General features: G+C 45.2%; 1 long non-coding RNA gene across 1 annotated transcript in view; it reads right to left on the bottom strand.

The window, feature by feature from the left end:
• Positions 1-4157: 4157 nt before the first annotated feature.
• LOC102260411 overlaps positions 4158-27022 on the bottom strand; it is a 126263-nt gene continuing 103398 nt past the window's right edge. The window contains exons 7-8 of the long non-coding RNA XR_001362780.1: positions 14941-15082; positions 4158-4680 (exon numbers count right to left, since the gene is read on the bottom strand). This is a non-coding gene — a long non-coding RNA (uncharacterized LOC102260411). The remainder of the gene's footprint in view (positions 4681-14940; positions 15083-27022) is intronic.

Consider the following 27022-nt stretch of genomic DNA (forward strand, 5'->3'; position numbering starts at 1 on the left):
CAGGGTCTTGTGTGCCAGGCTAAGGGGCCTGAGGGAAATGGGGAGCCACACGAAGATCTTACAGAGCAAAGACAGGATCAGGTCTGTATTTTTAAAAAGACAAGATGGTCGCAGGGTGTCAGGTAGCTTGGAGAGAGAGACAGGCTGGTGAGGGGATGTTGAGGTCTGGAAAAGGATGAAAAGGACCTGAGCTAACACTGGCACTGCAGGTGAGGCATGGGGCTCATGAGACCTTACAGAGGCCAAGGGGAATGAACATGGGGTCACAGGGAATGTGGAAAGGCTGACCAATAATTCATAGGGACCCAAGGGAAAAGATGTTTCCGTTCAATGCATGTCTCCTGGAAAACCGGAAGCTTCTCTGGGCTGGGAAAGAGGGCATTGGCTTCTTGGGGTGTCTGGGGGGCCAGAGGCGAGAGAATGGATGCCCAGGGTCTGAGGGAGCAGGGCCAGGGCCTGGGGTTTTCAGCGATTAGAGGGCAGGGGCAAGATTAAAAAGCCAGGGAGTCAGAAGGGTTGGTACAGCCCAGCTGGTAAGGGCATGTAGGGGTGTGTGAGCAGGGACCATCAGGCAGAGAAGGGGGTACTTTTGAAGCACAGAGCCCTCCGTGTGCTAGAAGTCAGGGCTCACCTTGTTCTGGAAACAGCACCAGACAAGGTGTTTCCAGCTGGAGAGCGGTGGACAGGAGACGGACGGGGAACCTGGTGGCAGCTCACAGTGGAGAACAGCGAAACGCCTCAATGCAACACCAGCGGATGCGGATGCCACGTGGGTTGCACACAGGAGCCTCCCCGCTTGGTGAATGTGGAAGTGGTCGGATCCCCAAGAGAGTTCAGGGGGCACGGAGGCCCGGCGGAGGGGAGGGGTGTGGGTGGTACTGTGACCTGCACTGTAAGGATGAGGAAACAGACCCAGAGGGATGCGGGCAGGGAGGGCTGCAGTGGCTTCATGGAAAGGTAAACGTGAGTATGCAGCTACGTGTGTGTATAATCATACTTTACCGCTGCACAGGTATAAAGGCAAACACTTTAATATTACATGCTAAACACCTTCTTTCACCTAAGCCTGGCGGCCATGACCTGTGTCCTTAACAAGCAGTTGTCCTGGATCTGAGTTGCCAGCTCTTTCGGCTCTTTGGACCCCGCCGCCAGGACCTGGGTCTTCCTGGAATGGGTGGACAGGGGAGTGACAGCTAGTCCCTAAGGCCCTTTCAGCCGCAACGTGCTTCGCCACCAAGGACTTCCCATCCCAGTCGCCCAGGGAGAGGGCCGATGGCTGTTTGAGTTTGGAACCAGCTGGTGCGGCTGAGTGACAGGTAAAGGAGGGAGCGCTGCAAATGTCCCTAAGTTGGGGGTGGGGGGGAATCAAAGTTCTCTGTGTCTGCAGATGTCTGCGACTTTACTCTGGGTGCCACCTACCACGTCCACCCAGCGGACTAGGCGTACTGTCTACCCCACCCACTGGGAGGGTGCAGAGGCTGAGTCAGCCTCAGCTGCCGAGGATGCTGTATCAGGAGGAGAAACAGCACCGTCTGTCTGTCTGTCAGCCTGCCTGCCTGCCTGTCTGTCTGTCTGGGGTCCCAGGGAATCCTGCCTGGAGGTGGGAGAAGCGTGCAGTTCTTTCTTTGTGTGTCAGCCACTCATGTAGCCCGGGAGAATGGATGGAGCTTCGACAAGGGCAGTCCCTTCCTCAGGCTTTCCTTACAGATGCCTCACCGACCTTCTCTTTTCTTCCTCCATATGCCCAGGGTAGGGGCAGGTAGGCCTGGTTTGTGAGTGCCAGGCCAGTCCTCCCACTTCCCCCCTTTGGCCACCGGATGTACCTGGGTAGGTAGGCAAGAGAGCACAGAGAGTGCCGATCTGGGAGAAACAAAAAAATAGGTCTAGCCTGGCTATCCCTTTAGGTTTCAATTTTTCCTCATCTTCAAATCACATTTTTCCAAGCCCCAGACCCGCTCCTACTTGGTATTTATAATGGACGAATGGATGGAGGAATGAATGAATGCTCAGCTTTTCCCAGTCTTAGAAGTCACTGATACTTCTGCCCTCCAATACTTGTGGTCAGGTGATAGAACCCAACCTCCTCTAAGACGGGAGGGAAACTGAAACTTGCAGGTTTGGAGAAAACTTACTGAGAAAGTTCCCACCTGATCACTTCTATCTTTTTTATGAAGGCTGAGGGTTTGGTGGGAAGATGATGGATAAAGTTTGGAATCGCTATTGTACAGAAGGAGAATGATCCAACTGGGGATGTGTAGATACATTACATACATTACAAGGCAGTGCCACGGGCCCTGTGAATTTTGGTGGTGAGAGTAATAGCTAGTATTTCTGGAGCGATTATTATGAGCCCGACACTGGGCCTGCGCTCTACTCACATGACCTTTCATCTTCTCGCCCACCGAGGGGGCAGGTACCTCAGTAGGAAGAGCCAGGTCATGCTGCAGAAAATTTTTTTAAAATGTCTAAGTGGCTTACAGACACAAATGTTTCTTTTTTGCTCTTGCTATTTGTCCCTCCATCCATGTGGCAGAAGAGGCAGGGCAAGAGTGAGAATCCAAGGAGGTCTGAGAGGCTGGGAAGAAAGGAGGGAGGGGTCCAGAGCCTGGAACTTAGGAGGAGGTCCAAGGCCAGCTTGGTGAAAGCTCTGGAGTGTTAAGAGGAAGGGCTGGAGAGTGAGACCCTGCGGTTTGAGATTTCATGGGTGGAGCAGTAGCCAGCCGAGATAAGAGCCAGGTGTGGCTCTGAGTGGAGTGGCTGGCATGCAGTCAAGGTGAAGGTCCCCGGAACTGGGGAGGTCAAAGGTCTGACAGATGGAGCCATGTTTTCATTCTTCTGGGACATGGAGGTTCATGGAAGGATATAACCAGCCTCCAGTTAAGTATTTTGCAACTTCCTGGGCTATACGTTTTGCCAGGAGATGAGCTTTGGAAATAAAGTGTGCTTTTTTAATAGTCAAACATGCAAATATAAAATGGAAGACCTCGGAGAAAGATGTCCGTAGAAGCCCACTGCCCTCTATGCCACAGGAAGCTGGAGAAAGACCAGATGTAGAAGAGTCACTTAAAAATCACAGATGACCACAACCAGGCGGATCGGGGTGCAAACATCCAATGGCCAGGGGGCTATTAAAATTGCTTTTCAATGATAATAACAGTAGCAGTTCACAGTTCACAAGAGCTTATGATATTCTAGACTCTGTTCCAAGCACGTTAGATGTACAAACACGTCAGTTCTCTCATGATACCCCACAGAAAGGCATCACTATAGTTCCCATTTACAGGCGAGGAAGAAGAGCATCTAGCACAGCAGGAGTTACGTCACTCAGCCGAGGTAGCACACGAGTGTGCGTCAAAGTGGGATGTGAACTCAGGTGGGCTGGTATTCGAGCCCACACTCTGAGATGCTGCACCGGTGGTTCCCGCATGGTGAGCAGCAGAGTTGCCTGGGCTTGTGAATGCACAGTGTTGGCTCCTCCCCTAGAAGTCTGGGGTGGGGGCTGCGATTTGCATTTCTAACAAGTTCCCAGGTGATCCTCTGGCTGAGGGTCCCAAGACCACACTTTCTTGTGAAACACACAGCCACTGTGCAGGTAGTAGGTAAGCATTGCTTTCCAAATGCCTAACGGCAGGTGTGTGTGTGTGTGTGTCTCACAGAGAGCAGAGGATTATGGCTCGAGTAGCACTGGGAGGCAAAAGAAGAAACTTGATCCTGCCTTTTGGCCCTGAGGCATGGGGGCTATGGAAAAGCAAAACCCATCTCCACAGAGAGAGTGAGGAATACAGGTTCCACTTATGGTCTGAGACAGAGGCACACAGAGCAGCCAGGTTTTAAGCGGAGCGTCTTGGGTGCAACACAGTGTCTTGGGGTTGTAGAGGGCAGAGTGGGAAGAAGACACAGAAGCAGCAGCCATGGGCCGGGAGGGGTGACAGTGTGATGTTTGGGAGGGAAGGGGTAAGGAAGAACATCCGCTGTCTGCAGAGGGCTGTGAGGACAGAAGTACAGACACATCCTGGAGGTCTTCCTGAAGATGATGGTCACCTTCCCCTCTGGAAATCTCCCAGGGCCAGTGTTGACAGACAAGATAGGAGCTGATGCCTGAATAGAGGTTTGAGAGCTGAGGATCCCCACGGAAGGGAGTGAGCCAGAGCCAGGTGTCAGCCTTGCAGAGCCAGCCTTTAAACCTTCAATTCAGGGGTCACCACATGACCAACTCTGCCTCCCGGAATAAACCATCCACCCCTCTCAGTCATGGCCTTTGCGTGATCGAGTGGTGCCACCTCCATCCCCAGCCGCAGTCTCTCTCTCTCTCGGCAGCGTGGGGTCTGGCTTCATTACGAGCTCTCGCGGTCAATTAGTCTTGATCACCTCTCTAATTGGGCACCAGCTGTGTTTTCTCTCGACAAGAACTCTTTTATGGGCCTTCTAAAATGCAGCACATGAAGAAACGTAACCGTTTCAGGGGTGTGTGATCATATAACCAGGAGCACTTGTTTTCCACAGAAACGAAGAGTGCATCTCTCTTTATGTTGAGAAGATATTCTTTTGGAAAGTTGGGAGGGAGGGCATGGAACAGCAAGTCCTCGGTTTGTTTATGTTCTGGATGTGAACACGGACTGTGGTTTTAAACGAAGCTTTGCTTAATCACAGGTGTTGGTACATAAAGACGCGGGAAGTTTCCTGGAAGAAAAGGGAGACTTGAGAAACTGCACCATGAATGGCTCCATTTATGAGCAGCCACCAGTGATTGACAGAATGACTGTTAATAGCTAATATTAGCTGAGCCCTTTGTAGGGGCTTAACCCTGCGCCAGGCACTTGGCATGGACTGTCTTGTTTAAACCTGGCAACAGTCTATAAATGGTATAAATGTTCTCCCCATTTTCACAAACCAGGAAACTGAGGCCCAGAAAGGTGAAATAATTCATATTCAAGGTCACATGGCTCACCATTAAGTGGCTGAAATAGAACTGAAATATACCCAGGTCTGTCTCCTGCCAAAATGCCTTTCTGCCTCTCTCCAACTAAACAATGCAATGAACTTGCAGCACTCAAGTGCTCTGGTTGCAACAACTGCACTATCAACAATGACCCTTATGATTTGTGAATTTCACAGTTACTAAATTCTTTACTGTTTGACTTCTCATGGATGATAGCCCGTGAGAGAAACAAAGCAGTGGCTATACCCCCATTATCACAAATGTGGGACCCTAGGTTCTAAGGCACTAGATCATTTACCCAGACACACACACCCCTCTCCCACTGGGGTGCTTCCCCTTCAGTAAGTGCGAGATATATTTACATACATTCCAGCCATTCATTCATTCATTCATCCCTTCATGTACTCACTCGGTCATATCACATCTTTGTTTTCCCTGTCCTGATTCTTTATGTTTACTTAGTGCTGTTTGTCTCCCCTCTTTAAAATGTTAAGCTCCATTCTCATCGATAATTATATTTCCAGCCTCCAAAATAGTGCCTAGCACTGAAGTATTTATTGTTCAACTCATTCAAACAAATATGAATTCATTCCCTCAGTACATGTTTATTGAACATCTACTATGTGCCCGGCACAGTTAGGTCCTGGGAACAGGCATGATTTCCCACTTCCATGGAGCTTATATTCTAAGGTGGGAGAGGGCTTATACACAAGTAAATAAATAATCCCTGATTGGGATTTGTGCCATGTGGGGACTAGGGGTGATCTGATAGAAAATGACAGTTACTCAGTTCTTGTCCAAAACCTGTTCGCATGCTAGTGGGGCCGACCATGCGGCCACCAGGCAGTTTCTATCTCGTGGGAACAGTGGGGGTTTGAGACTCAGAGGCGGTGATCCTAGCACCCAGGGCCGGGCTTGGGCAGGGGTGGGGGCAGGGAAGGCTTCCTGAGTAGGCAGCACCTGAGTGGTTGTAGAGACAACAGGAGTTCTCTAGGAAAGGGGTGGGGAAGATTCCAGGCTCATGCGAGGACAGGTGGCAGGAGGCCAGCTGGCACAGAGCGAGGGGTGACGGAGCCGAGACTGCGAGGGGGGAAGAGAGGGAAGAAAAGAGGTGAGGGAGATGAGCATGGCCCAGGTCCAAAAGTATCACGTTGTGATGGGTGGTTTTATGTGTCAACTTGGCTAGACCATAGTTCCCAGCTATTCAGACACTAATCTCGGCGTTGCTGTGAAGGTATTCTGCAGATGTGGTTAACGTCCACAATCAGTTGCCTTTAAATAGGGATTATCTTCCATTATCTGCATGGGCCTCATCCAAGCCCTTGATAGGCCCTAAGAGCAAAGTGGAGATTTCCCTAAGGAAGAAGGAATCCTGCCTGGGACTCAGTGTCACTCCTGCCTAAGACCGTCCGGCACACCGGGCTGCCTACACTTTTGGGACTTGCTTAGCCAGACCCCACAATCACAGGAGCCGATTCCTTTAAATAAATCTCCGAATAGACAGATAGATGATAGAGAGACAAACAGACAGAAAGATCCCTAGTCTCCTGTTGGTTCTCTTTCTCCAGTGACCCTTGGGGACTGACTCACATTTAACCAGCCAAGTGGACCTCGTCCTTGAGGTCATAGAAGGGAGCCTGGAGGCATTGAGCAAAGGAGCAGCATAACCAGCATTGTGCTTCTAAAACAGGGCTCTGGCCACAGCGTGGAGAGGATCGGAGGGGCAAGACTGGGGGCAGGCAGACCAAGTCAGAAGCAGTTGCCTGAACTATGGCAACAGAATGGGGGGACCAAATCAAGTGATATCACCAAGCAGAACTGACAGAACTTGGTGTCCCACTGCACATGCAGGGCGAGGAAGAGAGCTGCGAGGAGTCCCAGGTCATGTGACGTCTTGGCAAAGGGGATGTAAATGCCGTGACAGCAGGAACTTGGTTCTGTTCCCTGCTGTCCCCTTCACACCTAGAACAGGACCTGGTGCCTGAAGGTGCTCACTGCACATGTACTGAATGAATGGTGGTGCGATTCTGAGACCGGATCACGGGGTGGGGTGAGGATGAGGAGCATGCAAGTGCAGTGCGGGGCCTGTGAGTCTGCTGGAGCTGGCAGCCAGCAGGAGGAGAAGCCGGGGGAAGCTGGAGAGGCGGTCTGTGTGCCAGGGGCAGTTCCAGGACAGAGCCCGAGCCTTTGACCAGAACACGGGGATTGTACCTGAGGCCAGGGGTCAGAGCACTTGAGGGTGTGTGGAGTGAGAAGGAAGGAGGTTGGATCTAAATCTTGAAGAAATTGCAGCATTTTAGGACTGGCACAGGGGAAGGACCCGCCAAAAGAGAGTGAGAAGGAATGAGAGGAGGAAAATGAAGAGGACGCAGTGGCAAGAAGCGAGCAAGGAAAGGGTGCTCTTGCTGTTGCTGGGGTCTTGTCACTCAGACTTACGGTAGGGACCTTATCAAGGACTGAGGGGGGTGGGGTGAAGCACACAGAGAGCCAAGTGCTGAGGAAGGCGTAGGAAGTGAGGGAGGGCAGCAGTGTCTCCAGGGGTCTCTCCCAACCTCCCTTCAAATACTGACCAGACATCACCAGCCCGTGCTATTAAGGAATGTGAGACTGAGGCACCAAGAGATGAAGTTGGTTAAAAGCCATCACCCGGGCAAAGGGCGCTGTGCTGTAAAGCACCAGCTGTTCAGACCACATACTACCTTCGGTGACTCAGCAGGGTGCTGGTTGTGCTGGGTGGGGCCCAGGCCCTGTCAGGCAGATGGCTGCAACGTGCAGGGCAAGAGCTCCAGGGTGTGCGGGAACATTTTCTCAAGGGGAACCACCTTCCCTTGAAACAGTTTGTTCTGCTGAGTTGACAGGAGACGAATGGGGACTCCTCAGTCCTGGGCCAGATGCCAAACACGGCACAAAGACAGAAGGCGCTGGGAGGCCAGGGCTGGCTGTGACCCCCACCCCCACCCCCAAAGCTCTGCGTGGCCATCCCAGCCCCTCTGCCTTCTCAGGGGGCAGGAGGGAGACTGCGTGTGCGGGATTGGTGTGTCTGTAACTAACTCGAATCAGCACTTACTGTGGGCCAGGCTCTGTAGTCATCATTTTTACATGCTTGAGCTTATTTAATCCCCACAACATTTTTTTGGAATGTATGATTGTTTTTACTTAGGGGTGAAAAACCGAAGGCCCAGAGAGGCTAAGTCTCCTGCCCAAAGCTTCACAGCTAGTTCTGCAGGTGGGACAGCAGAGATGCTTAACTCTTGAATCTGTGGGGTGGACGACTATCTAACCCTAGAGTGTAGGTTCAAATCATTGGTAGGCGTGGGGTAGAGGTCAGGCTTCTCTCCAGCTCTGGGATATGAGGTAAGTTACATCATGGCCCTGAGACTCTGTCCTCGTCTGTGAAATTGGAGGGCAAGGTTGCTCACTTCATAGGGCGATAATGAGGAGAAAAGAAAATGTTTACAAAGAGTTTCCCTGAGTGTCTAGCCCAGGGTACTTGCTCCATAAATGTTGGCTCTGTTTCCCTTTCCTTTTCTTTTGGAGACGTCTGTCTTGAACCTGTGGGTTAGATTAGGGCAAGAGCACTGGTCTCTGAATCAAACCCACTAGGGATCGAATGCTTCTCCTGATAACTATTAGTTATTTAATTTTAAGCAAGTCACTTTCCTTCCAGGACTGCAGTCTCCCCAATTATAAAATATGGGGTGATTTAGTCCAGAATGGCATTCAAGTTGCCACAGTCCCTTCCATCCGTATACAGATATCACTCATTGATCATGACCTTCCTTTCCCTGAGAATCCTTCTTGGAATGAATGTCCTCTAGTTTGGCTGTAATTCCACCACTAGGCAATTACGCATGGGTTCAATTACCACACTTCAAGAACACACCTGCTGCAGTGCAAAGCCCTCTGATAGAGATAACACATTAATCTTGGCATATGTTTGCATGTCTTGTCTGAACTCCAGATAGCACAGGTGAGTTTGTTGTTGTAGCGTTATGTCCTGGCTTTTGCTCTGATTTAAATAGGGCAGAGGACAGATGAATAAGCCTGGGACAGAAGGTTTGTTTGTGTGCCTGGAAGACAGATAAAGGGGCAGTTACTGAGGAATTAACATTAACCCCTATACACAGACTAGGATATTGTGCCAAAATATGAACTGGCTAGATGGCTTGCCTGTGGTCACAGCTAATGAATGGCAGAGCTGAGAGTCAAACCCACCCATGTCTGCCTCCAGAGCTGACAACTATGCCATAAATATGAAATCCATTCACTTAGTCAGAATTTATCATCGGATGCCCACTCTGCACCAGGCACTGTTTTCAGTGCTAAAACCTCAGCAGTGAACAAAATCCCCCAAATGGCTTGCCTCGGGGAGCTTACGGTCTAGGTTCCTGTGTATCAGGTGCCCTCTCCATGCCTAGTACTTTGCCGGCTCTATAATCAGCGTCAACGCCAGGGCTCCTCTATGCAGAACATCAATGTGATCCACGGCTTCTTTTTTTTTAAATTAAATCTTTATTGTTCAGATTATCACAGTTGTGCCTCTTTTTTCTCCCCATAGCTCCCCTCCATCCGGTTCCCACCCCACCCTCTGCCCTTACCCCATCCCACCACTGTCCTCATCCATAGGTGTACGATTTTTGTCCAGTCTCTTCCCGCACACCCCACACCCCTTTTTCCCTGAGAATTGTCAGTCCACTCCCTTTCTATGCCCCTGATTCTATTATATTCACCAGTTTATTCTGTTCATCAGATTTTTTATTCACTTAGAAGGAAGCCATTCCATCACTTTGCTCCTCAGTTTTCTCATCTGAAACATGATCATACAGCTTCTTCCAGGGGGTTCTATGAGGTTTAAACAGAATAACATATACAAAGCATGCAGAACTGAGCATTCTGGATAGTCAATAATTTGTAGTTCGTTGAAATTGGTACTGTTTCCTCCATCTCATACGAAAGAAAATCAAGTCTCTGAGTTTACAATTCAGAGAGGTTAGGTCACTTGCTCAAGGTCACACAGCTAACCCCTGGTAGAACTGATATTCAAATCCAGGACGACTTGACTACATTGCCCAAGTGTCACACTGTGGTCACATGTTTTTCCAAACTCACAATTGGACTAGCTGCAGGGCAACAGAAAACCATGTTCCTCTTTGGCTTCTTATGCAACAAACCATATGGACCCTCGTGCTCTTACATAACAGGCCCAATGCTAACGAGAGGCAGTTTAACAACAACACAAAAAACAGATCGCATTCACAACAGACCACCATATGTTCTGCCGTTCCCACAGCAGCCGCCCCAACTCCTACTCAGGAGCCCACAGAAATCTTCTCGCTGAAAACAGCTTTATTCTCAAGTGACTCAAATGATTGATGCCTTTATAAAAAGAAGTGGAGAAAGAGTCTGCACTTCCTCCAAAGAAATAAGTCTTGTTAACTCCTTGGGAAAGCCCGGACCCCTGCAGCCTCCACTCCATGGGCTTCCCCAGCGATGGTGTGGTCTCTGAGCTAGCAGCTCCCTCATTCAGAGTGAGGGCAGCTAGGATGATTTCTGGTTTCTGAGTCTCCAAGCTAAATAGCCAGGGGGCTTTGGATCATCCCCTCCGTTTGGCCTTAAACTCCCTCCCGACCTTGTGCTCAGCCTCAGTTTAAGAATCTTGAGTTCGCTGTAGGCTTTCTGGAAGCGCCCTCTGGAGCTGAACCTAGTTCGAAAAGGGTGATTTGACCCACAGACATTGGGGAGAGGGTTGCTGCAGAGGGCTACAGGCCTGGCACCATCTTTCTACTCTACACCTTTGGCCTGGTCTCCTGCCTCCTTCACTTCCTCCCATTCATTTCCCTGTTCAGCTGTCAAAGCCATCCTGCCAATACCTAAATCTGATCGCATCCTTCCAAATTCCTCAGAGCCCTGGTGATCCTGCTTACTCTACCTCCTCACCCCACTTTGCACGCTCTTCCCCTTGACCTCAGAGCTCCAGCCATTTTGGCATTCTTTCCATTCCTGGCAGCTTTGCACATGCTCTTCCCCCTGCTTGGCCCACTCAGCCCCCTTCCACTCATTCCTCACCTTCTGAATCTCAGCCATAGTGGCTATCGGCCCCTTCAGATGTGGCATTGAGACTGAGGAATTAAAATTTTAATTTTATTAGTTGTAATGAATGTCAATTAAATTTACATTAATTCTCAGATTGCAAAGGGATTTTCTTTCCTGTATTTTCTTCCTATAGTTATGAATTCGTTTTGTATATTAGAATACATTTGATACTTATTTTAATATTTAAAATTTGCATAACCAGATGTCTACCTATGGTGTTTTGTGTTTTCCAAAGATTGTCATACCAATATATATCCCATCCCACATTTTCTTCTGACAATGTGACATGGATACTCCTTCAGAGAGAGGTGAAACTGGTAGACCTGTGTAACTGCCTTGACCAAGAGAATATTGTGGTAGTGGCAGCCTGTGCCTTCTGAGGCTGAGCACTAAGAGTATTGCCTCTTCCACCTTGGCCTCCCGGATTGCTCACTCTGAGGAAAATGAGCCCCCATGATCCTTTATGTGGAAGGAACTAAAAGACCTCAGCAAACAGGTTCATTACCAACAGCCCAGTGATGTCATAGAGCCACCGTGAAATGATTCTCCAGTCCCAATCAGGCCTTCACATAACTACTGCCTCCGCTAACATCTGATCGCAATTTTATGGGGATCCCCCCCCCCCCCGCCCCAGTGAGACCTGCCCAGCCGAGGCTTTCCAGAAATCCCAACACTCGGAATTTGTGAGCACTATAAATGTAGTTTGAAGCCATTAATTTGGGGGGGGGGGGTTGTTATGCAGTAATAATAATTAGAACACTACTCATTTTCCCCAACACCATTTAATGATTAATCTTTTTCCCAGAGATATGAGATGTCACTTTCATCATAAATTTAATCATCATAGAGTATGAGGCAATTGTTGGACTCCTTCTGTTCTATTAGACTATACCAACTCAAGCACTAATATCAAGTTGTTTACATCTTTGATGCTTTGTTATATGTTACTATCTGGTAGAGGTTGCCACCCTCCAATACTTGTCTAGCCTTTTTATTGAGCTTATAAAAATTGTTATATTTATGAGATTGCAGCTTCTTACACAAAAATGCAATATACTTTCTTATTTAAGTTTGCTTTGTGATATTCAGGAGTGTTTTTAAGTTTACTTCATATTTATTTATTTAGTTAGTTAGTTTTCTTCATATTTAGCTGATTGTTTTTTATAGAGTCTACACTTAGGTATTTAATAATTTGATTAATGTTGTGAATGGATTTTTTTTTCCTGTTATCCTGGCCATTCTAGCTATTTGTGATTTATATATGTAACAACTATTGATTTCTATATATTATTTTTGTATGCCACTTCCTTACTGAATAATCTATTTATTTATGGTGGCTTTTAGCTGATTCTGTTCGTTTTACCTGGTATACGACCATATTATCTGCCAATTGCGATTGTTTTATTTTCTCCTTTCTAATATTTATATCTCACATTATTTATTACTCTTTTTGCACTGACACATCTAGTATAGTGTAGGTGTTGAGAGTGAGCATTTTTTAGTGAGACTACCTCTAATACAAAGTCTAGCCACATGAGGCTCTTGGACTGTTGCAATGTGGCTCTGAAGACTGAGGAATTTTATTAGTTTTAATTAATTTAAATGTAAATAGCTACTTTGTGGATAGTGATTATCATATTGGTCAACACAGGACTAGAATTTCTTCATTTACCATACTGTAAATATGGTAATATCTTCTTCTTACAAAGCCATAAAAATAGAAATTTATAATAATATTAAAAATATTATTGAGACAGGCATTTAACACATGTGGAATATTCAAATATCCTTATTTCATTGGCTTTCTAAAAATAAAAAGTAACTGTTGAAATTTGTAAAATGCTTCTTCAGTATCTATGGTGATGATTATGTGGGTTTTCTTCTTATATATACTAATACAGTAAATTATATTGAATCATCCTTGAATTGGATTAAACCCAAACTTGATCATGATGTGTTATCCTGCTAATGTGTTTCTCCATTCTGTTTGTTAATATTTTATTTAGGATTTTTGAATCAATACTAACCATCTTTTGTGCAATCTTTGTTTGATTTTATATCAGTGAATTCTCACTTCTTAAAAAAGAAAAAAAACATGATGGTTTTTAAAAAATTTATTCTAGACCTGACAGGTTAAGTAGTATTTAAAGGGTTTGTAGAATTTCCTAGTGAAAGGAAGCCTAAGAAAAATGGGGGAAGGGAGTACATCATTGACTACTTTCTCTATTTCTCCTATACAAATCAATCTCTTTAGCTTCCTATATCTTTTAGGCTCTTCTTTGGTAAGTTGCATTTTCCCACAAGTTATCTATTTCATCCAGATTTTCAGAGAATTTCTTTGCGAAGAAGGTGCTTCATTTATTTCTTTTAATTTAATGCTTCTTGGTTCTACCCTCGTGTTTCTAACTTTTAGGAATTGCCTTTTCTAGACATCCTCCCCCTTTTACAATGATCCGGTGACCCAGTGGTTCACCTATTGTATTAATAAGAACAAGTCTTTTAACAATTTTTATTTATTTGTCCTAATTTTCCTATTTTCTAAGTTATTTTTTTCACTTTTTCTGTATTAATTTATTCTTTCTGCTTTCCAACAATGTAGTTGGCTACTCGTTTTCAAATTTTAGACATATGTTTGCTCCAGTGGCTCCTGGACTTTTTACTTGATGTAAGTATCAAGTATAGATTTTTCTCTGAAGCTGCCTTTTCAAGATCTCATGGCTTTAATACATAATATTTTTACTGATGCTATTTTAAAAATTCTGTCTTGCCGAAACCGGTTTGGCTCAGTGGATAGAGCGTCGGCCTGCGGACTGAAAGGTCCCAGGTTCGATTCCGGTCAAGGGCATGTACCTGGGTTGCGGGCACATCCCCAGTGGGAGATGTGCAGGAGGCAGTTGATCAATGTTTCTCTCTCATTGATGTTTCTAACTCTCTATCTCTCTCCCTTCCTCTCTGTAAAAAATCAATAAAATATATTTTAAAAAAAATTCTGTCTAAATTAAAAGTTATTAACTGAAGTACATAAATCTCTAAGCTATTTTTAATATTATTATAAATTTCTATTTTTATGGCTTTGTAAGAAGAAGATATTACCATAAATATTTCCACATTTTGGAAGTTTTGAGCTTTGGACTTTTTGATACATTTTTATGAGTATAAAATGGGCATTTGAAAAAACATAGAATTTGAAATATACCAATTACATTTTTTATACTTGTTCAGATATATGTTACATTTATTTATTATTCATCCACTTGATTAATTTAATTTTAATCCCATGATTTTATTTTAGTTAATGTCTTCTTATATCATATCTAATTTCTGTTTTTTTAAATATTGCTGCTGTGAATTTGGTGCATGGATTTTCAAAATTCTTATAGCCTCACTATGAATGGCATACTTTATCATTTTAAATACCCTTCTCTGTTTGGTTTAGTATTTTCTTTAACTTGAATATTTTCTGATAGGAATGAAGAGGGAGAGACAGAAACATGAATATGAGAGAGACACATAGATTGGTTGCCTCCCACATGTGCCCCAACCAGGCCTGGGATCGAGACTGCAACTGAGGTACATGTCCTTGACCAGAATCGAACCTGGGACCTTTCAGTCAGCAGACCAATGCTCTATCTACTGACCAAACCAGTTAGGTATGATTTATACATGCTAAAGTGAATCTTTAAAATGCGTACTTGGATCAGTCTGGACATATGCACATACCCATGAACACTCTGTGCCCTCCTGCTCTCCCGCACTCTGCCCTGGGGATCTTTCTGCCGTGGTCTCTCTGGACTCTCAGCTTCTTCTCTTCACCCCAGGGATCTTCCAGGATCTGTCTGGATTCCTTCCTCAGGCCACAGCCTGGAAACCCTTTCAAGAGAGTAAACCAGGTCACTTGCAGGACTCACCTCACTGGCTTCCTGTCTTTCAGGGGTCGCTGCCCTTCATTTCCAGATAGCTGGTGCTCTGAGAACCACTGTTTGATATATTGTCAGGTCTTTTTGGTTGTTTCAGGTGGGAGAGTAAATCCAGGCCTCTTATCCGTCTTGGCTGGAATCAGAAGTTAAGCTAGTTACCTTTTACTCTCCATTCATTTATTTATTTTAATGTATTTATATTACTCACTGTATAAACGGGTTTGTTATTTTTGTGTCTAGTTTTCCTGCTATTTGGGGTGGTTTGTATTTCTGCCCTAGCTGTTACCATTTCGATTATATCTCTGTATTACACCTTTAGTTTGCCCTACTTTTTGGAAAGTATCAATTAGTTCATTACTCTAAGCAATGACATCATTAGTATGCTTGTCATCTTTTTCTTCCTTTTCTCAAGAAACCAATTTCAGTCAATAAAAATCAACAAGCAAACATCTATGCAGTATATACACACACCAGATACTATGCTAGCTGCCTTACATTTTGTATTTCATTTAATCTTTACAATGAACCTGTGGCAAATACATCGCTCATATTAGAGATGATGAAGGGAGCCCCCCAAGAAGTTATGATAACCTGCCACCCAGAACACGTGGCAGTGGTAGAATTAAGTCCAAAATACTCTTATGCCAAGTTCAGAGCTCTTACCACTACTTTACAGTTACCTTTACTATCCTGAACTCTGTCCTCCTAATGCAAGCACACGCGCGCACGCACACACACACACACACACGCTCACTCACTTTATTCTGAGAACAAATTTGGCCTTACAGCTCAGTATATAGACAGGATACACCTGGACGAAAATAATTTGCCTGTTTTTCCAAACTCTAGGTTCAGAGTCTGGCTTGCAGACAAGGTACAGATGGAAATCTTCCTGGACTGAGGCCAAGAAGAGGAGAAAGGGTGGAAAGGCTTGCCCCATGGCCTGCAGTAGCGCTGAGTAACCCAACTTGGACTAATACTTGCAGAGCAGCTGGAGAAATCATGCCACTGATGCCACTAGCCTGTCCAGCATGTGACAAAGTTCTTCGGCACCCATGCTCACTTGAACTTTTCACAGCAGTATTATAGCTGAGGAAGTGGCGGCTCAGAGACATGAATATCTTATCAAAGGTCACACAGCTAACTGGTGATAGGGCCTAGACAACAATCCCAGATCTCCTAACCACTTGTCCAGGGCTTTTCTCGTGATCTGTTTCTGACTACATGGGTGGCATTTACCCTTTCATAGTTCTGACTGTACCCCATTGACGTGTGAGAGGAGAATCAATATGTCCATGTCCTCAGCACTGTACTTTGAGCTGCAACAGATAAAAAAAACAAACAAACAAACAAACAAAAAACATAAAATTTGTCCTTCTCAATACTCATTCATTTAGTTACTCATTCATTCATTCATTCATTCATTCTAAGTGTTCACTAAGTGTCAGGCCCTGTTAGGAGCTGGGAAATACTCCTCAAGGGGCTCACTGTGTAATGAAGGAGACAGATTCAAAAGTCAACTTCTCCAATTCAGTGGAAAAAGCTAAGAGTATTTGGGGTGTGACTTCACTCTGTCTGTGGGATCCAGAAAGGCATACCTGAAAGGAGCTGAGTGTAGAAGGGTCCAGAGGAGCTGAAGGAGTCAGATTTGACACTGACCGAGGCAGAAGTGAGCATGTTGCCCTCAGAGGACCAAAAAGATGTTCATGAAAGGGCTGGGAGCAAATCTGAGAGCTAGGAGTGCAGACTTTCTCCTGTAGTTTATGAACACAAGTACAAAAGCAGTAATGTGATCAGGCTTGATTAGAAAGATCACTGTGGCACAGTGGGAAGAATGGACTAGCAGGGAGTGGGACCAATGAAGGATTGGTCCACGTGAGAGCCTACACTGGGGGTAGAAGGGGGATGGGAGGATCGCTCTGGCTACCCCCTACCCACATTTTAGGGCTCAGTCTGGTTAGAAGCTCCTCCTCTGGTACCCTGAAGCTTTGCCATCATGCCCGCAGGCAGAGAAGAGTTCATGGAAGGTTAATAGCAATGGTTTTGAAGGCGACTTTCAAAGCTGTTGCATTCTGTCTCCACTGCTAACGAGCTGTGTGACCTTGGACATGGTGTTTAATCACTGTTGCTTCAGTTTCCTCACCTATCAACTAAAAAATATAATAGTACCTATCTCTTAGGGTTATTGACATAATTTAAAAAATTGAATGCATATAAAGCTCTTGGAATAGTGCCTAGCAATAATTAAGTGTACAATAGGCGTGGGCTTTTATTATCATTACACACATTCACTGTGTGTTTATGGGCGTACCTGACCATCAGGTATACTCCTTGGGGGCAGGTCTCCTTGTGCCCAGCAGACAGCATGAGACAATAAATAACTGTTGGAGATGATAGAGATGATGGTTAATGAGAATAAAATAATTCCCACATTCTGAACTGGAACAGGAAGATGGTGATGGTGTCAGGGCTGAGACAGGGAGCTTGAGAGAAGGAGCTTGTTCAGAGGGGTAGGTTGCTAATCTGCCCAAGATCAAATCTATAGGATATAGAGAAGCTGAGGTTTGAACTGAGGTCTGTTCATATTCCATAAACAGCTTATGAAATCTGAATGTCTATGCTCAGAATGAAGGTATTTAATAAAATAATATATATCAAATGAGTTGGTGAATACTTGAATGAATGGATTTCTTTGGTATCAAGGTTGCTTCTATGTTCATTGGTAAATAGATGTCTGTGGAAGTGGGGAGGGGGGTAAAAAAAGAGAAAAGAAAATAACCATGAAAAATTATAAAAGAACTATTAACAGATATTTAAAGTGAATGAACATGAGGACCTAGCTTCCTTCTTTTTGCCTTTTTCTGACCTATCAGTACTTTTATATATGACCTCCAGCTTTATAATCATTATAATGGACTCTTGCAAACTAGTAGGAAGGACGACTAAAACTACCCAGCAGGAAGTTTTACAAAGCCCAAGCAAAACAAACAAACAAACAAACAAAAAAACAATATCAAAAAATTTAGGGACGTAAGAAAATGTCTGATACCAGGGGAACCAGTCACACAGGCCCTTCTACACACAATTCCGATTTCAACCACCACCTCCGCAGAGGCAGATTTCTTAGATCAAACTGCTTGTGGGACTAGCATCCAAGTATTAGGGCAGAAAGATCTGCCTGCATAGTTTCTATTTGAAATTGATAAGCTCTCCTTCAGTGCAAGTCTCGGTAGTAGAGTAATAAAAATAATAATGATAATACATAATTTAAGGACATTTTATAATATATAATGTTAAATATGAATATAATTATAATAATGCCTATAATTTATTGAATGTTTACTGATTCCAGAAACTGGTGAGTATTAGGAAATGCTATTTCTTTTAAACCTCACCAAACCCTACAAGAAAAATACTGTTATTCCCATTTTAAAGATAAGCAAACTAAGCCTCAGAGAGGTTAAGTAACCTGACCAATGTCACTCAGCAAGTAAGTAGGAAATCAGGATCTGAACCCCAGTTTGCCTAACTCCAACGCCCATTGCTGCAAACCCTAATTTATGTACAATTTTTCTCCTTGACTCCTTTGAATTTGGGGCTGTATAGATTAACTTCATCCACATAAGCCTAGTTGAGGCATGGAGTTCATATTTGAACACTAGGTCTGATGAGATAAGAGTGTGCCTGCTCCAGAGCTCTTTGTCAGTCCAAAAAATTAGAGGGTTGATGTGCAAGGATCAAGAGACATGGATTCAGAGAACGAGGTCCAAATGAACTTGGCCTCTTACTAGCTCTGAGGCTTCTGTTCGATCATTTAAATTCTTTGGGCCTCTGTTAGTTTCTTAGATTTCATATGCCGCCCCCACCCCCCAAAATAAAAGGGTTTATTTAAATGATCTCTCAAGGCTTTAGGAAATGATATTTTTTGTTTCAGCATTTGTATCTTTTCTAATAAAAACTTTTCTAGTTAATATGTCATACTTACTAAAGAAAAAAAAAGATACTTGTTCAAAAAAAGTAATACATAATTTTTAAGGAAGAATACAGAAGAGTAGAAAGAAAAGTTCTGATTCTATTTAGTGCAAAGGAAGTCTCTATTCAAATTTAAAGGATAGTCAAAGAGGCTTGATACAGCCTTAACATTTCACAACAATCAAAAATCGTGTTTGGGCACTTCTTGTCATTTTTCTAAACATTACTTCATTTCCCTTTCTAAGACTTACATATCATATCTACATTTCAGTGTTCAGGTATAAAGACTTAAGTTAAATAAAGTTATGAAGCCTTTATTTATTTATTTTTTGATGACTGCAAATAAAATAAAGCAAAACAAAAACCCCTTGGGGAACATGTTTTTCCAAAATAATTCACTCCACCACCTCTTGCTAAGCACCTACTATGACCAGGGCTTGTGCAAGGAGGAACCCTGAATGCAGTGTGGTCCTCAGTGAGGAAGCCCAATGCCTAGAAGGAAAAAAGCGACCGAAGGGAAGTACCCATTGCCATGAGAGTGTATAGGTGGAGCTATTTATTCTGTCACAGAGGAGAGGACAGAGCCTGGATCAGGAAAAGTGGACTGGCGTCCAACAGATGGCAAAGCCTTAGAAAAGTCACCACCTAGACAAGCTCTTGTTTGGTTGTTCAGTGCTAGAGTGACATATAATTTATCTTCCACACTGGGATTCTTGATAATAAAAGGGGAAGTACTGATAATTATGTTAAGACATTGGGTGAAAACCAAAACTTGAAACCTGTGATGGAACGGCATGTTAAAATGCCCCAGGGAAGGCTTCCGCACCCTGGCTAACTTCCTGAACAAGTTGTAGAGATTTCCCTAACAGTCCTGTAGTTGGACTCAAGCATAACATCAACACAGCAAACAAACTGTCTGAACTAAGGAGCACATTCTGTATCATTCTTAAATTAGTTTCGTAGTTACGCCACATTTTCAGAACCACGTCGATAGTCAACCCTAGGAGTTTTGTGTGTGTGTGTTTTTTCCCACAATGCTTTGTGGACTCGCTCAATGCCCTAACTCTCAATATTTCCATATGATGTTCCTTGGTTTATTGTGTGATTAGTTGCAAATCCAGAGGCAGCAAAGATTCTTTCTTTGCCGGGACTATTCGGAAGAGTCTCAGAAGTGGAAGAGGAAATCCAACGGGTTTGAAAACAGATTGCTGTCACTGAGACACGGTGCCTGTGGTTGTGCTCTGGGCAGAAGAAACAGCACAGGCAGAGACATGGAGGCAAGAACAAGCTCAGAGTATGCAAGGAGCTGCGTGGAGTTCTCTGCTGGGGCTGGGCTGGGCATGTGGTTAGAGAAGAAGGTAAGAGGGTGAGTTGGGGCTAGATAGTGAAGGGCCTTGAATGCCACCCCAAGGAGTTTGAACTTTATCCTGTTGAGAATGATGAGTCTCTGGAGCTATTCAAGCAAGACTTTTATTTTTGGAAAGAGAGCAAACCCAACAAAGCCAAGCTCCAGTCATCCTGGAGCCAATTTCCCCTTTCAATTTGCGTCCTGATTTGCTCCAAACTGTTTGTTAATGTGTTCCCTGACCCACTGCACCCCAAACACCCCCCCACCCCCAGGGAATGTGTCTCAACTGACTGGTGATTATAGACACAAATTTCTGATGCTTTGAATTCAGCTAAACCCCAACCTAGACTGTCTGGGAAGATCTTAGCACCCCCTGCTCTAACGCCCCAGCTCTATCTCCAGCAGGACTGGGCCAGGCCCAGGTAGGTGAGGACAGAGGTTCTGCCTTCTGACCAACCTGTTGCACAATGCTCCTGAAGACTTCCCTCGGGGGAATTTATTTATTTTTATTTCATGTTTTTGTTAATTTTCACCTGAGGATATTTTTTCCATTGATTTTTATAGAGAATGGAAGTGAGAGAGAGGAAGAGGATAGGGGGGAGACAGAGAAACATCAATGTGAGAGAGGCACATTGTTATAGAGAATGGAAGTGAGAGAGAGGAAGAAGATAGAGGGGAGACAGAGAAACATCAATGTGAGAGAGGCACATTGATTGGTTGTCCCCTGTATACACCAGGACTGGGGTAGGGATTCATCAACCTGATACCTTCCTTTGACTGAGAGTTGAACCCAAGACCCTTCGGTGCAAGGGCTGACACTCTAACCACTGAACACACCAGCAGAGACATCTTGGGGGAATTTATAATTTCCCTTCCCTCAACCCTCTACCCAAATCACGTCTGCCTAGAGTCCAAGTCCAAAGTCATGAGCTATTCAGGATGCTTCATAATGAACTGGTTTGAAAGATAACAGGCTCCTTGTCCCCAGAGGTATTTGAACAGGCACGCTCCAAAGGGGATTCTCACAGGCAGTAGGGAATAAAGCCAGACAAGTAAAGATCCTACTCCCTGTTCAACTACTAACAACCCCCGAGCATCTGTTTTCTCATCTGTAGAATGCGAATCACAGTAATAACTTCTTTGTAGGTTTCTTGGGAAAAATAAACAGGGTAATGATGGTACTTGGCTCAATGCCTGGCACTAGCCCGTGCTCGGTAAAAGCTGGCAACAATCATGGTTAGTACAGTGATCTACCAGTGGTACAGCTTTGTGCTTCCAGTGGCAAACCAGACATTAATTTCTGAGTTTAACTTCTAACTTGGAACATTACACAAGTGAAAGTCCTACAGGCAAAGAAATAATCATTAATATTACTGGATATTACCCTTCAAAGATCATCTGGCTGTGAGAGCCAAACTTCTCATTATGCAGAAGGAGAAATAAATTCAGAGTGAGGAAGAGACAGGATCAGATCCGCACATGAAGAAAGAGACAGATCCTGATATCTACCTCACGTTCTTAACTCTGTAACATTCTTTTTATGTTTCACTTTCTGTGAATTAGCAAAATTCAGGAACTTCCTAGCCCTTGCCTTCATTCACTGGATATCTATCACTTAGAGATTCATAGTATTGTGTATACAGTAATTCACTCAGTCCTTACAGCAGCCCCTCGAGGCTGATCTTGTTGTTTATCTCCATTTCATGGATAAGGGAATCGAGGCAGAGAAAGGTCAAGTCGCTGATTCAAGCCTCACAGCAGTAAGTAGCAGAGCCTGGATGTGCCTGGGCAAGTGGGCTTCTAAGCCTGTATTCTCCACCAGAACACCACCCTGACCTCCCAAATGAAAACAGGTCTAGTGCCTGCCTCAGAAGAGCACTCCCTGGAGGAGAGACACACCCACACAGGTGAGCAGTCACCTGCTCAAGGTACCAGGAGAACAAAAGAGGGAGGGTTTAGTTGTATAAGGGGAAGGAGAGAGAATCAGGAAAGCTGCCTGGAGGAGGTGACTTTTATCCAGTTTCCAGAGTTGATTTGTTTTCCTCCAAGATGATGAGAACTGGGGAAGGAAAGGAGTTCCCAGCAGGTGGAGGTACCTGTGCTGAGGCAGGCAGGGGTGAAGTGACTGGGGCTTAAGGGACACCATGAAGGAGGGAGACCAGGACACCAGGTACTAGCTCAGTGTGTGACCTGGGCAAGTTACTTAACCTCCAGGAACCTCAACTTCCTCATCTGCAGAATGGGTATAATAACTCCTGCCTGATGAGCTGCTTGAATCTTAAATGAAATCATGTGTATACACTTCCTGACCCAGTGTTATTTCACCTTCCTTATTAACCTCTCATAAAACTATTTCCCTCAGTAAAAAATTTTAATTGAGCCTATTTTTTACACTTACGCTCGACAGCAGCATTAGTAATAATCTTGTGTCATTATTAGTCACTCAAAATAACAATATAATTGATAATGTTAATTGCCATTGACTGAAGGCAGTAAATGCTTAGTATGTATAATCTACATTTACCTAATCTACATTATGCCCATTTTATAGATGAGGATAATGAGGCTCAGCGAGATTAGGAAATTTACACAAAGGTCACCGGCTGGGAAGTGGCAGAACTAGTATTCAGTCCCAGGTCCGTCTGTCCAGACAAGTGTCCGACAGACAGAGAATGCTCTGTGTTTGGAGTTCATGTTGGTCTTGGCAATGTCCTTCAGTCTCTTTCTCAGAAAGAAAACAAACATTTAAAGAGGTCTGCTAACACGTTGGAACAGGAATGTCCCAGTAAGGGAGGGAGCGGCATGCCGGAGCAGGAAGAGAGGCCCATATTTGGAAGCGGGGGCTGGGGCACCCCCCTCAGCCTTTCGCCCAGCCTACACCCCCTAGAGAGAGCCGACTTGAACTGGACTTGAGGCGCCGGGGCATCCAGGCCGGCCGTGGGTGCCTTCTTGGGCTTCAGATGGCCTGGGAGCCGACTTGAACTGGACTTGAGGCGCCCCGAGCCGCGGCGTCCAGGCCAGCCCGTGGGTGCCTTCTTGGGCTTCAGATGGCCTGGGAGCAGGGGTGCCCGCCCACTGCGGAGACTGCGGGACTGCCAGGGAGGCCCTGCGCCTGTAACCCGCCCATTCCCACGTGGGTGGCTCCCAGGCAGCAGGGAGTTAATCTGCTATCTGTTGGGAAGGCTTCCAGAACCTCCTCCCCGCCCTTGTTTGCTCAGTGCGCCCCGCCCCGCCCCCCTCCCTTCAGAAACTGAAACCGGCGGGACTCCAGGCCCCGCCAGCCAGCCCTCGTGGGATCCTGCCCGGGTTTACCTTCTATGGGGAGGCCCTGGAGGGCTGGGCGGAGCGAGTGGAGTCTGGGCAGAGCCTGCCACTTGGCGGGCCAGCTCCTCTCCTCTCCTCCCCCTCCTCCTTCCTCCTTCCTCCTTCCAGGGAGTCGGCCCCCTGCCCTCGCTGCCAGGGACCAGCTCCAGATTGGGGTTGGGGGAGGGCAGGTGGGTAGACTAGCCGGGTGGCTTGAGTCCATCCCCTGCCCCTCGCCACCTCTGAGACACTGGGTAAACCACCAAACCTCTGAGTTTTCGGTATTGTTTTGTTTTTCACTGTAAAACGGGGATACATAATGCCTAGCCTTTGGACTCCATAACGTGTAAAGGAGGGCTCAGTATATGCTCACTGTATTGGTGTCCTCATCATTACGTTGCTGCTGCTGTGGTTACAGTGGGTTGGGCAGCCTGCCTTGTGAGGTGGTAAGCACCCACCACTCCAAGTGTCCAAGCACAAGCTGAACAAGGGAAAGACAAGAAAGAAGAGAAGATGAGGGGACTCATCCTTGCCACCCCCAGATGAAAGACCCAGGCACTGCAGTATCACCCAGGAAGCTCAAGCACCACCTCAGACCCACTGGAGCAAAACCTCTGAAAGCCAGTTCTTCGGAAAGCAGCTTCGTTTTGTAAACTACTGATCTGGGCCACTAATCCCTACAGTTTCCACCTTCAAAAGACCCTCCTACTTCACTGATTGCACAGTGTGAAATGTTTTATTGACCAAACCAGATTTAACTCATAATTAATGTAATCACCCTATACCAGTGTTGGCGAACCTTTTGAGCTCGGCGTGTCAGCATTTTGAAAAACCCTAACTTAACTCTGGTGCCGTGTCACATATAGAAATTTTTTGATATTTGCAACCAGAGTAAAACAAAGACTTATATTTTTGATATTTATTTTATATATTTAAATGCCATTTAACAAAGAAAAATCAACCAAAAAAATGAGTTCGTGTGTCACCTCTGACACGCGTATCATAGGTTCGCCATCACTGCCCTATACATAAACTATTATCCAATGACTCAAGAGTTCAATTCAATAAATAGTAATTCATTCAACCGATATTTATTTGAGTAACTACTATGTGCCAGGCACTGTGCTGGGTACTGGGGGTGGGGACTGTGCTGGGTACTGGGGACGGAGAAGGTGGACAAGCTTTGTCCTCATGGGCTCTCCAGTCCAGCAAGGGAACGCAGAACAAGACAAGGATTCAAACACTGACATTGAAGCCAAGAGAATCCCACTGAGCCTAAGACACGCAACAGTCCTACAGGAGCAGGTACAGCTCCAGTCAAAAGCAAGCAGTTCATGAACCTTCTTCCATATTGGCCTCATTATAGAGAGAGGTGGATGTCACTCCTCAACACACACAGACCTACACACACCACAATGTTATTACTTAATGGCTCCCAAGAGGTCCAGGGTCCTTATCTCAAGAACATCTAAGATATAAGGCCTTGTGAAAAAAGGAAGAACCTTTGAGCCTAACTCCTGCTATGTGGCCAGTCCCATCACCTGCCACCCCCTTGAAGAACCACTGGCAAGCACCCCCAAACTCTCAGAGCACAGTGGCTAACAGTGTGGGCTCTGAAGCCAGGATGCCTGGGGTTGAATTCCAGCTCTGTTCCTTATTAGCTGTGGGATCTTGAGCAAGTTACTATGTGATCGCAGGCCCACAGGCAAGACCTCCATGTGCCTATGCTTCCTCTTCAGTAAAGTGGACTGAATATTAGTACCCACTTCCCAGCCTTGTAGGAGATGGTACCTAAAGCAGGAGGCAGGCACTCAATATCACTGTGACTGTTATTATACCACTAGAGGCCCGGTGCACGAAATTCATGCAAGAGTAGGTCTTCCTTCCCCGGGCTGCTGGCACAGGCACCCAGGACCTAGGCTTCCTTCACAGCCCCGGCTTAGTCAGGAAGTTCATCCCGGAAGGGCGTCTTGTCTAATTAGCATATTACACTTTTATTATTATAGTTTTTGCCTTTGATGCTCTGTGCCTGGGGTGCCCCCTTCCCTTTCTCCACCTGGGGACCATAGGGTTATGAATGCAATGTCCCCTCCTCTCCAGAGCCCTCCTTACTTTTATTTCACCAAGCAATTTGATGCTTTAGCTTTATATCCCTCTAGCTGTTTTTCTACACCTCTTACAGCATCTCTCATACTGCAATCACGTTTCCCACTGTTTAAGATGTTTTTCTTACTCACTGGATTATGAGTTCTTGGAGAGCAGAGGCCATACTTTATACGTATTTTCGTCTCTAGGGAGAAGACAGTCCCCGGGACAGAAAAAGCACTTGCCACTCTTTTTTGAATTAATGAATGGATGGGTGACCCATAGATGGGTGAAATGATTAACCAAGGATCACGGAGTTCAAATCCGGAGTCTATGCTTAGTTTAAGTTGGGAAAATTACTTTTTTTTTTAATCTTCTGGCTTCTCACCTGGAAAACAGGCCTGATAATAATGGTCCCTATGTCTTGGGTTTGGAAGGGTGAGGTCCATAGATGAGGTCCATATAGGACAGTGAGTGTTCAAGTGTAGGAGCTCTAGAATAAGACTATTTGGTTCATGTCCTGGCTCCACCACACATGTACTGTATGATTCATTGACAAGTTCTTAAACTTGCCGTGCCTAGAGAAGACCTATCTTAAACCAAAAAAGAATGAATGGGCTATTCAGAGAATTAAGAAATATTCTTTGTAAAGGCCTGGGCAGCTGGTATAGGTATTTTGTAAATAAAATTGGTTCCCTCCCCCCACCTTCTCCAAACCTGTAGGCCCTGGACTCTGAGTGCCCGAAACAGCTGTTCAAATGGCACATTTTGCTCCCAGTGACTAATGTCCCGTAAGCCGAGGTTGGAAAGCTGACTCCAGAACTAAGCTTACATTGGAGTGCTGAATTGGATGCAGGGAATGTGGCTGACTGGTTTATTTAATTAATAAGAAAACTTGTGAAAAGGGGCAGTTTAAAATCAACAAACATGTCAAGGAAATTGAAAAGCAGGAGCTAACCCACAATTTCATACGTGGGTTTCCTCTGTTATTGGAATAGTCCCCAATATAAAGGCATGAATAATGGGATATCCAAACCAATTTAATGCTTTACAAACCATAAGAGCAGTGATCAGAATTGCTTTTGGAGCAAATTAACCAATAATCAGTGCACAGCATTCTAATAATTCTTGAATTTTCTATGCGTGTCACAATATATTCTAATAAATTCATTATTCAAAAATCTCCAAGGGTCGAATGTCTATTACTAAGCCAAAGGGTATGGAAGAGAAATAAGGTATTTTCATTTGGACCTAGGACCCTATCACACTCCCACACAAATTGCCCCAAACCTCCTTTTATTTTTGTGGAATTTGGAAGAAGATGAAATGAGGGTGCCTTGGGCCCTGGGAGCAGAGTTGTCGGTG

Source organism: Myotis brandtii, unplaced genomic scaffold, assembly GCF_000412655.1.
Source record: "Myotis brandtii unplaced genomic scaffold, ASM41265v1 scaffold304, whole genome shotgun sequence".
Taxonomy (NCBI): Eukaryota; Metazoa; Chordata; class Mammalia; order Chiroptera; family Vespertilionidae; genus Myotis; species Myotis brandtii.